The sequence below is a fragment of the Dipteris shenzhenensis genome, chromosome 1 (genome assembly GCF_047967505.1).
Source record: "Dipteris shenzhenensis isolate YYH24624 ecotype China chromosome 1, Dip_SZ_1.0, whole genome shotgun sequence".
In the NCBI taxonomy this organism is placed as follows: Eukaryota; Viridiplantae; Streptophyta; class Polypodiopsida; order Gleicheniales; family Dipteridaceae; genus Dipteris; species Dipteris shenzhenensis.
In genome coordinates, this window is record NC_141596.1 from 30,006,209 (window position 1) to 30,019,863 (window position 13,655).

Consider the following 13,655-nt stretch of genomic DNA (forward strand, 5'->3'; position numbering starts at 1 on the left):
AGGTCAGCTCAATCATTGGATTCCATTGGCCCTATTTGAAATGACATAGGGACCAAAAGTTGAGAGCCTAGACATCAAACATTCTAGAGAGCCCAGACAACAAACATTCCAAAGAAGCTTTCGAATAAAGCTTCTGTTGAACTAGATAGTGTTGTTATTAGAAGCCCCATGAGATTACATGAGAAGATGACATAGATATGGTAGATGAAACCATCTAACTTGCACATGCTCAAACTTTAGTTTGAGCATGTGCTAGCCAAATTCACAAGGATGACACCAAAAAATATCAACTACCTGAAATTATTGAATCCCCCCATGAGCATGACACCTATTACAAACCTCTATCACCAGTCCCTCCCATTACACCTCCAAACCTCACAGAATTGCACCTTAGATGTATTAATGTGAAGCCAAGATTGGACGAGAGCTGACATAGGGATGGCTCATGAACCATCTACACATGCTTGGAAAGATGACATACATTGCACATGAAACCATCTACACTTGTAATGGTACATGCTCAAGAAGATGACACAGAGCTTCACATGAAACCATCTACACATGCTCAAACTTCAATTCAAGCATGCTCTATCCAAATTCACACAAATGCTGCCATAGCATCCAATGATGGCAACATCCCACTCCACCCACATAGTAGACTTGAAGGATGGCCAACACTCAAGGTTGGAACTAAACCATGTGAGAGTGCTCTCAACGGAAGCAAGAACAGAAGAGGGAGAGAGAGAAACAGAGAGCCACACAAGTTTTGGTGGGTGCAGAACACCCTAATCTTCTTTTTCATTCATTTATATACGTGTTTGAGTATTGTACATAATTGGGGTAAAGGCACAGTGACCTTTAACCCCCATAACCTCCCACTTAAAGGACAATGTTACTTTAAGGGAGAACAATCAGTGAGCATACTATCCAATGCCCATCAATACACGAAAATACTCAAACCGCTGACTAGGTAGACTCTTCGTCAGCATATCTGCAAGGTTATCATTTGTATGAACCTTGACGAGCTCTATGCGCTTGTCCTTAAGTACCTCCCTGATGAAATGGTACCTGACCTCAATGTGTTTGGTCTTTGCATGAAAGACCGGTTTCCGTGCTAGCTGAATAGCACTCATGGAATCACTGTGCAATGTCGGTACACTAGTATGAATCCCCAAATCTCCCACTAGCTGATCAAGCCATATAGCCTCCTTGCAACCCTTTGTGGCTGCAACATACTCAGCCTCTGTGGTAGACAAAGCAACGCACTTCTGTGTGCAAGACATCCACGACACTGCACCACCTACAAAGGTGAACACATAACCAGAAGTGGATCTCCTACTATCCACATGCCCTGCATAGTCTGAATCTATGTACCCAAGTACACGCATGTCTCCTCTACCAAAGCAGATGTACATCTCCTTGGTACCCTTCATATACCTCATGATGCACTTAACTGCCTCCCAATGCCTCTTTCTTGGATTAGCCATATACCGGCTAACAACTCCCACTACAAATGCAATGTCTGGTCTAGTAGCTATCATAGCATACATAAGACTCCCAATTGCTGATGCATAAGGAACCTTGGCCATCATGGCCCTTTGCTCATCTGATTTGGGACTATCTATATGACTCAGTTTCACATATGGAGGCAATGGAGTACTCACTGCCTTCCCCCCTCCATATTTAAATGCTGCAATACTTTTGTAACATACTCTTTTTGTGAAAGCCAAAGGAGTTTCCTGCTCCGATCACGCGTGACGTGCATACCAAGAATATGACCTACAAGTCCCAAATCCTTCATATCAAAGGCCTCATGCAACTTGGCCTTTAATGCATCTAGCTCATAAGTATTCTTGCTAGCCAATAGCATATCATCCACATATAGTGCCAAGATTATCAGGCTATTATCCTTAGCCCTTTAATTGTAGAGGCAGTGACCAATTTCACTCCTTCTAAAACTCTAGGACCAAATGAAAGCATCAAACTTATGATACCATTCTCTAGGAACTTGCTTAAGACCATAGAGACTCTTCTTCAGCTTGCAAACTAAATGCTCTTTGCCCTTTTCTTCAAAGCCTTCCGGCTGCACCATGTAAATTTCCTCATGCAAATCCCCATGCAAGAAGGCTGTCTTAACATCCATCTACATAAGCTCCATATCCTCTATTGCCACTAGTCCAAGCATGCATCTAAGTGTGGTCATCTTCACAACCGGAGAGAATATCTCATCAAAGTCCACACCCTTCTCTTGCTTGAACCCTTTAGCGACCAAAGGGCCTTGTACCTAGGCATATCATCACCTGTGACCTTCATCTTGTAGACCCATTTACATGGCAATGCTTTCTTTCCATGTGGCAAAGAAACCAAGTCCCAAGTCTTATTGTTCATAAGTGAACTCATCTCTGACTGCATAGCATACTCCCACTTGCATTGATCCTCATGCATCATAGCCTCTCTGTAGCAAGAAGGCTCCCCACAATCAATAAGCATCACATAGTCTACCCCTAGAACAAACCTATCAGGCAACCTAGACACTCTAGATGATTTTCTCAAGGGCATTTCAGCTTGCTGTCCCACTTGCATATCAGCCACATTTGGCTCATCTTTTCCACCAATAGATGATCCATCATCTACCCTTGATTGTATACCTGTGGGAGTACTTGGTGGTACCATTTCTTGCACATTTGGTGCATGGACAGCTTGCTGTCTATTAACATATGTAGGTGGATTCACATCCTGGAAAGTGATTCTCCTCATTTCCACATCCTTCATGGGTGCCTTATGCATCTTCTTCTCATTGAAGACTACATCATGGCTGCATATGATCTTCTTTGCTTCTGGATCCCAGAGACGATAGCCCATCTCTCCACAAATTGTATCTTGCAAAGCTAGCTCCCTCAAAATCAAAACCACCACCTCTTGAATGGTCCCCTAAGGGACTGGAAAGAGTATGCATAGCAAATGAACCCTTACTTGAGAACACCTTACCAGTGGAAAAGTTACCCCATAGTTCCCAACGTAAGAAGTTTTGGAAATATAAGCCACATGTACAGATGAAGCTCGATCAAGAGACTTCGAAAAAAAAAAGTCAAAAAAAGCCTAACAAATTGGTAAATGAAACTATGCCACCTAGTACACATGGCACATGTCAGGCTAGTTTAACACTATCAAGGGCCGATCTTCGAGTGGTTTTGCATCTTGGGCCGACACAGGTTCTTGCATTGCTACCTTCGGAACCTTCATGGTTTGTACAATCATCTTTGGCACCCAAGCAACTTGCTTGCCTCAGTCTCCCAAGTGCTTAGTGGGGACATAGCATTTTGGGGGATGTTGCGGTGGAGGAGGTGGATTGTGTTGGGGTAAAGGCACTGGCCACCCTATGTAACAGTTTTTAGTCTAGTACTGCTAAGTACACTAAGTATGCATTGTACTTAGTGCCTAGTGGTCCTAGCCTTATCCAAAGATCTATATACTACTGTGTGTACTTGGGGAGGTACCACTCATTGTTTATCCCCACCTATTGGTGTCTACTGTGGGTGTGTCTCCTCTCCTCACTCCCAAACTCCTACTCTCTCCCTCTTCTACGTCAACTGGTATCAGAGCCACTACTCTGATACCAGTTGACGTAGAAGAGGGAGAGAGTAGGAGTAGTGGCTCTGATACCGGTTGACGTAGAAGAGGGAGAGAGTAGGAGTTTGGGAGTGAGGAGAGGAGACACACCCACAGTAGACACCAATAGGTGGGGATAAACAATGAGTGGTACCTCCCCAAGTACACACAGTAGTATATAGATCTTTGGATAAGGCTAGGACCACTAGGCACTAAGTACAATGCATACTTAGTGTACTTAGCAGTACTAGACTAAAAACTGTTACATAGGGTGGCCAGTGCCTTTACCCCAACAACCTCCCACTTAAAGGCAATGTGCCCTCAAGAGAAAGAAAAGAAAGAGCAGCAGAACATCACGAAAGTACAATTGTACCTGTTTCCACATACTTTTGGAGCAGCTACAGCAGCTTCAACTGTACTTTTCCTTGGAAAACGTGCAACAGGCACATTACGCAGGTACAGGCGCAGCGTGCACGCAAATCGTGCAAGTATAGCGCCACAACTTCAACATTGAGTGCCCATAGGCACCTATTCCTTTGTTTTCCAGCGGGCACACTGTTGTGCTTCTACAACAGCAATTTCCTGTTTATTTCAGCACTTGGCACGCTTTCTTGTGCAGAAAATTCTACGACGCAGCAAGGTACGCAGGTACAACTGTACTTGCTGTACTTTTCCTATTTTACACAGGTTTTGTTAAGCTGAAAATTGCAAGTTATCTTCACTACTCTTGAAAAGAGGGACGCACTACTGTGCAAGCCCTATTTTGTAACTGCCAGGTACTTTGCTTTCTTATGCACTGTATCCTGTGATTTTCTATCATTTCAATACGCATCTTGTACTGCAAAGGCATGTACAGGTGTTCTACAATGGCAAGGCATCACTCAACTCTGAGGCTTAGCTTATGCCGCAAACAGAGTTGAGACAGGTTATTCACTTGGCCAGTGAAGGGTTACACAGCGTATGCATTGACAGATTTGCAGTGTGTATGCCTATTACCTGAGCAGAAGTCTATGCCATCTTGATGTGGGCATTTAGACCTTGTCAATTGAAGAAGCTTTGGCAATCATGATGGTTTAGCCACACGGTCAAAACTCCTCCATTTTATGTGTGCACATATCCATCAAAGTTTCTGCCACAAGGTAGAAACTTGGCATTCCCACACTTTGGAAACAAGATGTGACAAAATTCTAATGAATGTACTTCCCTCATAAGTTTATGCCACAAGGCCAAAACTTTGTCACATTTGCTTTCCAAGGATGGGGATGCAAATCTTATGACTTGTGGCAAAAACTTCAATGGAACCTAGAGAAGGTTTGCCCATGTTGCCAAATCTTCATGAAGCCAAAGCTTCTTGAACTATTAGGATTTTGATGAGGTCTAAATGTCCACAATGGCCAGAAGACAACCTAAAGAAGTTGAATTTGCATCGGTTTATGCCCCCCAGTCTTCTCGTGATAGAGCTTTGATCTGGGCTGCCATGCATACTTATCCATGGCGACAACATGCCTTCATTTGTGGTGACTCTAATAATGCCCCTCAATCGGGTGACAACACCTCAGGCCACACTCATATGTTGGCTTCTGAAACACAGGCATGGTCTGATTTTTTGCTTCAGTTGCGCCTGGTTGATCTCTGGAAGGAATTACAGCCCATGCTTCTGTGTTATACCTTTCAGCACAATGCTCAATCTTCTTATCGGGCACGCTTGGACAGATGGTATCAGATTGATCCACAGCATTGTGATGCCTTTACTTGTCAAATTTGGGTTGATCATGCTTTCACACATTCGGATCATGCTCCTCTTTGGTTGAGGCTTTCCTTACATGAATTTCCCAGCCAAGTAATAAGTTGCTGCATTTTTGTGCCAAATCCCAATGCCTGCATGGTCGATAAGCTTTTGGACTAAAACCCCCGAAATTTAAGTTGACTCAATTTGCACTGATAAAGAGACCATTAAAGGGCTTCTTATGGAGAATGAAAGGTCTTATACCAAAGAAGAGCCACCAGAGAGGGATTGCACAATGTTGTGCCAAGTCACTTGGAAGAGCTGTGGCAAGTTTAATTAGTATTTTGCTCATTTCTCCTCATCCCCTAAAGCATTTAAGCTCAAAATTAATTAGAAGATTCGTCATAGTGTTTCCTAACTTCAACTGGGAGGGCTGGTCAAAATTCTACATCTACAACCTGAATTTTGAAAAAGTGCACAAGATAGAGAATGCATTGGTATCAATAGTAGAAGGACAAATCCACACCAAGCTTGGAGTTGGAGGTGTGCCCTAATGAGAAGGTTCGTTAGCCCAAAGGTCATGTAGAATGGTTATCTAGGTGACGAGAACAAGCTCTCACAAGAATTTTCAGAAAGAGGCAAAACGGAGAGAAGGAGGTGGAGGTGAGGAAGAAGATGATGATGTGGCAAACTAGGAGGCTTTTTAGAACCTATAGCTCTGATGCCACATGTTGGGAAGTTGTGGGAGAGAAGAGATGCATCATGACAAAATTTGAAACCACGTGTGTGATGGTCCTAGACACCTGATAGCACTAAGTGTGCTATACTACACACACACACACACACACACACACACACACACACACACGTGGCTGCTAGATGCACACATGCACCTTAGAGCAAGCCCTTGATCACAAATATCCTAATAGCTATTCTCCCTCCTTGACTATGCCTTGAGCTTATGGACATATTCTAGGTGTGGATGGCCATGACAATTGAGGTTTTTGAGGTTGTCACAATGGGTGCCCCTCCTATGCCTGACTTGGGGTCCTTTTCTCTTTTAGGCTTCTGTCTAGAGGGCTATGTGGGTTTTGTCAATTGTAGAAAGCTCCTCTATTTCAGCTTGCAATTTATCCCTTTGTGATGATGCTTTCAAATATTGTCAACGCTTTGCTTGAGAAATTGGCTTGGACATTAGTGAGGTTAGCTCTTAACATTATAATTTTTCTTTAGCTTTGTCAACTTGGGCTTCCAAACTTTGGACTCAAGCTTGAGGTTGAAATTTTGTCTTTCTACCCTGGTCATATTTATTGTTGTAGATTTTTCACTGTGCTTGCTCATGGTTGAGCTTCTTTATTTCTTATTTAAGTGCCTTGACTTTGTTCTTTTCTTCTAATTGGTGCACTTCTTGGGTGTTGCCCTTGCTCCTTCTAGTTGCTATCATGCATTTTAGTCTAGATTGCCACACACCAAACTTGGAGTTATTAATTTTCTTTGTTGGCTTGGTGTGCTCAAAAATCTACCATGCCAATAAGATTGAAATTATCTTGAATGTCGCACAAGACATTGTTGTACTATCGTACAAATGTCATTTTCATAAGAACAGACGGCATCGATTAGTAGGCAAGGGTTCTATGTATGGCTTGCATTAGTCAATCTAGAAGTGTTGTGATGGGGAGACACTTCCTTCACCCTAATTTTGTTTCTCTTCTTGGGAGGATTGTTGTGGTGGTTGTGGCTCTGGGTACAGTGATTGTGGCTATGGATGTGTAGCTTAAGTACCCTCCAATGATCTTTATGCATATGTCCTTTAGCATACCCTTCAGTATCAGGAATGTTTGATCTTACATGCGAATTTTGAAGGTGATGGCTCTAGGTTTTTGGACTTGAACCAATTCTAGACTTCCTCAAAGAGAATGTTCTCTGGAGTCTTCATCAATGAGAACTCTCTTTACCACGTGGTTTTGAAATTTGATGTAAAGGCATTTCTTGGTCCTAAATCACTATTTCAATCACTTCCATTCTTGTGGTCAATGGATCTACTATTGTAGGTCTTCATTGACTAAGGGATTTTGCATAGAGGGGAGCAAGTTCCAATAGGTGTATGATGGAAATTGTCACATTCAATTACCAAAATTTATCCAATTTGTGTTGATTTGATTCTAAATCATTGCAATGTCTTTTGCTTCATCTTCACTCCTTGATTTGTTTTCGCTTTCATTCATTGTCAAACTGCACTTTGCCTCCTCCATGCTTCCATTCATTGCATGAGAGCTTGGTGGTACCCTTATCTTGATGAGGAGTTCTTTTTTGCTTGAGGGCATGTTTGATCTCCTTCATCATCTTCTTCTCTTCCTTTTAGGAAATCCCTAGCTCATTTCACTTCTTTGGATACGTCTGGTCCTTTACATGTGATCTTATGCCCACTTTCATTTTCACTTATGCCAGTGGCTTGCATGGCCATCATCTTAGTTGCATGCTTTTGTAGCATGTCTAGTTGCCTCTTCCACAATTAGCATTTTCTTTTATTGTGGCCTTCATTACTGTAAAATTAACATGCCATGTTGGTGTTCTTTGGTCTATCACCTTTGATAGGGCCATTTGGCCTCCCTTCCACTTCATGAATCTATGTGTGGTCTGCCTTTGCTTGTTGAACTAGCACTCTCGTGTGGCCCAAATGATTCCAAATGTTATGGTATATACCCAGTTGATACTCATGCAAATAAAAGTACTACTTCCCATGCAAGTGGCCGTCAATAGTCATGTATATCCCATACAATTGTGTTTAGAGTTTGAACAAGTAGCCTAGTGAAGAACATGAAGAATCAATTGACCATAATATGCTTAATTAGTTTACATTTTCTACATTTATTTAAAGCATGTGCTATACCTTCCCTATTGGCCCTCACAAATAACCCCACCACATTTATAACATTGCTAAAGCCATAAGGTAAGTAATTTAAAAACTGCTAAGCATGTGCTATATCTTCCCTATTGGCCCTCACAAATAATCCCACCACATTTATAACATTGCTAAAGCCATAAGGTAAGTAATTTAAAAACTGCTAAAATCACAAGGTAACTAATTGAAAAATATCCAAAGATAAAATCAAAATTCTTAAAAAGTACCTTATTTCTTGTGAAAAGTTGAGAGTGATTACATGCCTTGTCGAATGTGCAATGTAGAGAAGGAATGTGTAATTGTACAAACATAAATCAACACCATTGTTTTCATAATGTCTTCTCCTCCATCCTGCAATTGCTTTTCATTGGTCAAAAGCAACTACAATTATAGGGCAATGTGAGAAAGGGAAGCCTGTGCTCTCTGTTACTTTTTTAAAAAAAAATTTTAAAATGAATGAATGAAAGAAGCATCTGAACTACTTACTTGAACAAGAAAAAAATAACTATTGTGTCGACAATGGAGGTTAGGGGAAGTAAGAAGTGTAAACCTTATCTTGGACCAATAAAGTTAAATTGAATATGTGAAAAAAAAATGTTAAGAGAGTAGAGGGACATCAAAGAATGATCTGATCTGACCTTCTCTCATATTGAGTTTTAAAGCAACAACATTGGGGATAATAAAAGCATGGCATGTGAACGTCCATGCATGCACGTGTGTGCATGTGGACGCATGTTTATGTGTGTGTGCATGTACTACCCTAAACAAAAAGCATTAATGAATAATGCCAAATTTCACTATAGACACAGTAACATAAGTGCACTGAATGCAAGTCTTATAGTGTGAGATAAGAGGGCAATCAAGAAGTTATTGGCAAATCGTTGAGAGGTTCAGGCTTGGGAACTCTCGCTTCTTCGTGATCGGGCATATACCAAAACCCATCCTCATGTTGCATCAGCCCTTTGTACGGGATTTGCCACCAAGAAGCGGGAACCAAATACTTCTCATTGAGAAAATCATATGATTTATTGACAAATGCCACATCACGATCAACCACGAGATGGAAGTCCTCTTTAAGGCCATGGGTGCCAGCCACCAAATGGAGATGGGCATTGAGGTTGTGCCAGTTGCTAGGATTCGTGTTTGTCTTTAGGTATGGAGACTTGTTTGAGTTGAAGAGGAGCTCCTTACCGAGCTGCTCATAACCGAATAGCCAGTCGGGGTACGAAGGTATAAGGTCGAGTTTGTTCCTGACCTTGAGAACCCTTGCAACCAAATGCTATAGCGGTTACGAGAATGGGTTGTGTATCTCCATCCCTCAAGTTGACCTTGTTCAATGCAAGTTGACCTTGTTCAATGCAATGTCAAAGGCGTTCAAAACCCCCACAGATGCACCCAAGCTATGCCCAACTATGGTCAACTATGGCTGGTGCTTCTTTATCAAAACTTCAACTCGTTCATCACCTGCTCTCTTGCAGCATACTCTGATCTCTCGTCCTTGGACGTGTAGATCGTCAGCCACCCCCTCTCCACCTTCGGCAACACATCCTCCTCCCTTCCTCCCTCCCCTTGATCCGTTATTTCAGCCATCCCAAACTCGAAGTCGTCGATCCATTCCATCGTACTCTGCGTTCCCCTCCACACCACCACTATGTCCCTCCGGCCCAGGAACTTTGTGGCACTCTCTGTCGAAATCGCTACATAGCCAATCCAATTGCTTTCCTTGGACCACGCTTCCTTCGAGAGAGATTTTAGAAACACTCGTGCGGGCATGGGTATCTCAGATGTGGAGTAGAGGTACCTTACGACTTCGTACTTGACGAGTCGCCCTTTTGTGAGGCCTACGCATTCGAAGAATTCCTCCTTGCCGAATCGGCCGCTACCGGTGTACTTGGAATGTTCGTCGGAGTCGAAAGCATCGTAGACCGCTTGGTTGAAATCTCCATACCAGAGGATGTTCTTCCTTAGATCGAGATCACGAGGTTCGAGAAGACCCTCCCAATGGTCCTCTCCTTGAAGCTCTCTCCATTTTTCGGTGACTGTACCCTTCTCTGTATGCGGTTCCTCTTCGACCTCTTCCGTGGATTAGCAAGAAAGCCTTGAGCTCTATCTCTGCGATGCCCTCTGCAGTACCTTGCGCATTAACTGCGGACGCTTGGACACAAAATGTTTGAACGACAATCTTTCCGTGAGTTAGAAACGGAGTCAGGGACGGAGAAACGTTCAATGAGGCACCAAAATGTGGAAGCCCATGACATGAGGGGTCTAGGTGGCGGTCTAACAAAGCCGGAGAAGCCTGCAGGAAGCTGAGGGAAATAAGAGGAGCCATTGTGCAGGCTTCAAGGAGTATTACTGTTCTAATTTAAGGACTCGCTCTGGATGGACTTCTTACACCAAGGAGCAGCAAAGTTGTTGCAGAAGTGTATGTGTTGGGAAAGCTGTTGCGGAAGTCGTATGGGGAAGCTGTGCCCAATTCGCCCTCCACCCCCTATTTTCATTTTCTTTTCGTATGAATTTCAGGCTTTGACATAGCTTGTCATTCGCTCAAAATTGCTATATAATCTCTAAGAATATAAATCGCAGTGGGATGGATTTCGTAAGTCGCCGACCAGCAAAGTTGCAGAAGTTGTATGGGGAAGGTGTGCCCAATTCGCCCTCCACCCCCTATTGTCATTTTCTTTTCCTATGAATTTCAGCTTTTCATTCGCCCAAAATTGCTATATAAACTCTAAGAGTATGGATATAATCTCTAAGTCAATGTTCGCTCTGGTATGGACTTCGTATAGTTGCAGACCGGGAAGGTGTGCCCAATTTGCCCTCCACCTACGAGTAGGTCCCCCCATGAGGAAAAATCTAGTAGTAGTATTTAAGGATGGTGAGTCGGAGGAAGGGGGATGTCGAATTAAGCTAAGCTTCCTGAAATAATTAATTAAAGGAGCGATTAACCCAAGCTACATGCGTAGAATTCGAGCTCCCTCTGGAAGCTTCTCACCTTCCCTCGATAGATGCGTCACCCCCCTCTCACTCCATCTCAGTCCCTCCCTCTCCCTCTCACTCTCCCTTCATATCTCTTGCACTTGCATCACACTCCTAGGCAATTTCCCGAACTGCTCCACTATGGATGAGTTAGGGCTTGACAGACTGCGCGGTTGTGTCGCCAGCCATGGATTTGCGATAGAGAAAAGCCTCTGCCATGCACCTTGGGTGAAAGAAATGGGGGAGGGTAAGGGGGAGAGGGAGAGAGGGGGGGTCGAGATGGAGTGGAAGGGGGGGGAGTGGACGAAGACAGAGTGAGGGGGAGTCGAGGAAGGGGTAAGGGAGAGCCAGAATTGACTAACTTAGATTAATTTAGATTAATTGATACACTGGCATGCAAGCAACCAATTGAATAGGCGTTGCTTCTGCTATGGGTGAAGATTCAGCAGGGACTTACAGGCATAGTGTGAATTTTGTTCTAAATTAGGTGTTATTTACAAGTGCTTCGGGTTCAATTGGATTTGTTGTTAAAGAAATACAAATTTGTGAAGTAAGGAGAGCAGTAAGAAATATGAATCTCTAAGTATATGTCTAAGTCAATGACTTACGCTTGGAGAAGTTGAATAGAGGCGTGTCTACCCCAATTTTCATTTTCATGGATAGGGCTAGCATGGATTTAAGATGGGAATCTTTTTGTCATAATTGCTCCCATCCTAAACCAAGTTTAGGATCGGTTTAGAATCGACATAGCCACTTTTTCTCCCATCTTGGACCACAAGACCGTGGCAACCAGAATGGCCCTTTTTTAGGGATTTGAAAGCATGGAATGATGACATGTGTCCTTGGCATCCCCACATCTTAAACACATGAAATGATGCCATGTGTCACCTCCCACCTAGAAATACATTTGATCATGGTTGGGACCGTATTTCCTCCCATCTACTAAGACCCTAAGTCTTGGACATCTCGCCCAAAATTTGTATGTAATAAGTAACAAGTTAATGACATGCTTCAGGTGGACTTCTTCTTGTAGAGGGTATGTGTGCCCAATTTGCCCTCCACCCCTATTTTCATTTTCTTTTCCCTATCAATATCAAGCCCGGATTTCACCTTGTCTTTCGCCCAAACTTCCTATATAGTCTCTAGTACACACACGCACAAACACATGCATGCATGCACGCATGTGCACACCACACATATATGTATGTGTGTATGTATATATTGAGATTATACAGGAATGTTTATCCATCCATACATGTGTGTGTGTGTGTGTGTGTGTGAGAGAGAGAGAGAGAGAGAGAGAGAGAGAGAGAGAGATTAAAAAAATACATTCAAATTTTCGAATTGACAAAATTCTTTTATCAACCTTTGTTTAAGTTTCCCGTAAGTCGTGAAAAAAGGGAAAAGTACTTTGCCCATGCCTTCCATGCTCTTTGGTAAGGGGACAAAATTGCTAGGGTTCTACACGATGACGTTGAAAGACATTTGCCCACACTTTCCACACTCTTCTTGAAGAGGGCATAATGGCTCTTTGGGACAAATTACCTATGATGTAAGACATGGGAACACTTGAAGAAACACACTTTAAATCAAAATTGCTCATATGCAAAACATATCCAATGAATAAGTACATAATTACTAATGCCCTAGATGTAAAAGTAGATTACAAATATAGGGTAATGATCTTAATAGAGGTCGAGATGGATATGAGTTGGAGATGAGGAGAATAATAAAAAAGAAGATGGCAACCAATTCAAAAGAAAAAAACAGCCCGATCATGTGAATAAGAAAACGAAAAAGGTGAACTAGTTTGGTTGAAGATGTGAAAAAGAATAGCAATGAAGCATACTTATCTCCAATTTGGTTTCTTTTCAATCATGCACCTCTTTATCTATGCCTTCTTCCTTCTCTTATTCTCCATGTCAATTCATAAAGACATTTATGGAAAAGAGGATAGCAAGTGGTTGCATTGAAAATATTAGGAACAAAATTACTAACAAACACATAGGCTAGCTCCCTTTCATATCTTTTTCCTTGTTTTTAGTCATGGGCCTCATCAACACCTTCTTTATTCTCTTATGCATGATGATTCTACATTTTATTCCAATTTAGTCACCGTCTTCTTCTTTATTCTTTCTATCTCCATCTTTGTTATTAGATTATCATTGGGATTATCATACCTATATTCTTTTTCATCAATATACTTTTACACCCATGGTGTTGGCTACTTAAACACTTTGTTCATGGAGGCAAGGTTGATTTATTGTTGTGACATACTCAAAATGTGAGAGTTTTTTGTCATGTACTCCTCTTGGGAAGCATCAGCATCCTCACTTTAGATTCAAGTCCATTCACACCTTCTTTGTATTAGGTTTATCATTACCTTCATCTCCACCCTTAATTTTTATTTTCACACTTTGTATTTGTCTTTTTCTAAAGAAG

General features: G+C 42.2%; 1 protein-coding gene and 1 pseudogene across 2 annotated transcripts in view; one reads left to right on the forward strand and one right to left on the reverse strand.

The window, feature by feature from the left end:
- The window catches only part of LOC147905674 (protein THYLAKOID ASSEMBLY 8-like, chloroplastic), a 156,292-nt gene that overhangs the window by 48,631 nt on the left and 94,006 nt on the right, over positions 1-13,655 (forward strand). The window lies entirely within an intron of this gene.
- LOC147905676 (phospholipase A1-II 1 pseudogene) lies at positions 9,097-10,566 on the reverse strand (annotated as a pseudogene).